Genomic DNA, 2,010 nt, shown 5'->3' with positions numbered 1-2,010 from the left:
TCATATCACGGCAACAGGAAATCAGGGTAGTGAAATTAACGGCTTGGTCACAAGCGGTGTAACAGGGGAAGCACTAAATGGCATTTGTAGTGGCAATCCTGGCAAACTAGTTTTTATTATTGCCAGCTTGTCTATTCACAAATGTGAATCTAAATTTAGACATATACACAAGTATGTACATTTGTATATACATACATATGCACATACGAGTATAACAATTTCCTCTCCGGTTTAACAATAGGGGTATTCTCGATCCGTTGCATACCGTCTAGCATGGTGCATAGATAGCATAAAGAGCATGATTGGATAATTTCATTGTTGTTTCATGTGTTCAAACGGATCGAGAATACCCCTATTGCGTTTCTTCCTGTACCTGAGAGCATGCACACACTCAAAAGGATCTTCTTGTAGGAATGTACATATGTGCATGACGTGCGCGTTGGTGAAATTGGCCCAAAGTGCGCAATATAATTTTGCTTGGCATCCACGGTCGCAGTTTTTTTAGAGGTTGCTGCCTTGTGTCGCTGCTTTTACCAAATCAATACTCGCTTGTTTTGAGGTCAACGACTTCATGGAGCATGAAACACATTTATATTTATATATTTGTATGTATGCAGTTGGATTATACATTTTAAATGTATGTATGTATGTATATACATATGTACATTGTATATATGGCTTTGGGCTTGTAGCAGAGTTGATATTAGCAAAGACAGGAGCGTACCTAATACGACACAAAATGTGCCTAAAAAGTGTCTTTTCCTCTTATTTTTACAAGCTTTTATTTAGTTTTACCGGTCCCGGTGTCTGCAATCAAATCTTGCAATTAATTTTGAACCAATTTACCGAGATGAGCTAGAGGCTTGTACTGCAAACTTAGCTCAGAACCCGATGCCAATGCATTGAGGGATGAATTAATCTTGACTACTTCAGATATTTTAAAACCTGTATTTTCAGTCTGTGTTCGTTAATTTTTTAAATGTATATTACTTAAATGAAAAGGAATAACACGAAAAATGTATCCGGTGGGTGGCGGGGCTCGTTGTATTTGAAAACCCCGTATTCATGGCATGATTTCGTTCATTTTTGGAATGTATATTATTTATATATGGCGTTGAGCAATACCACCAGCTGCATCATAATTGGGAAAGACCTCTCCGAGCCATTTGTTACCAAACGGGGTCTCAGACAGGGCGACTCCCTTTTCGTGTGATTTGTTTACTATGATTTTTGAGAAAATAAGGGCCATGGGGGGCAAAGTATGTACATACATTTGTCCCTTAAAAAATTTATATTTTGTATTAAATCATTTGTACACTAATAACAAACGTATCGGATTTTCAGCAAACTTTTCGATTATTTCCTCCTGAATCATCTCTCGGTTCTCGCTAACGAGTTTTCTATTGACGCACATGAGACATACCCAGAAGATATTTTAGGTAGGCCTTCTTAAGTGAAGCCATTCTAAGAGGCCTACGCAAGAAGGGCTGAAAAAGTACTTCCTGGCATGCCTCCTAGAAGGACTTATTCATTTACAATTTACGCGAATACATAAATTTATATTATTTAGCATTACAAATGAATTTTAGTAAACATTTTAAGTTGCAATAACTCAAATTTGATATAAACCTTAAGCAAATACTTTAAAGATGTATGAATTTTATATATTAAAGAAGAAACTTTAAAAGAACTTAAGCAAATCCTTTAAAGATGTATGAATTTTATATATTAAAGAAGAAACTTTAAAAGAACTCCCCCAAAGGCCTTATGAAGCACGTCCTATAAAAGCCCTCCTGGAAAGCCTTCTATGGGTAGCGAAAGAGGAAGGCCTTCAATTTGTGCCACTCCATACAAAAAAGAAAGGAGAAAGGAATGTAGAGTAGAAGGCCTCTTGATCTTCAGGAAGGCCTTTCGGAAGGGCTTTTAACTCCTGAAATTATCTACTGGGTAGTCTAGAAATCCTCCGTTCTCCTATTGTGCTTTTCAGCCAGGTTTTTACTCTACGAAAGG

Source organism: Rhagoletis pomonella, unplaced genomic scaffold (genome assembly GCF_013731165.1).
Source record: "Rhagoletis pomonella isolate Grant_MI unplaced genomic scaffold, Rhpom_1.0 Rhpom_scaffold_00005, whole genome shotgun sequence".
In the NCBI taxonomy this organism is placed as follows: Eukaryota; Metazoa; Arthropoda; class Insecta; order Diptera; family Tephritidae; genus Rhagoletis; species Rhagoletis pomonella.
Note: the sequence above shows the minus strand (reverse complement) of the source record.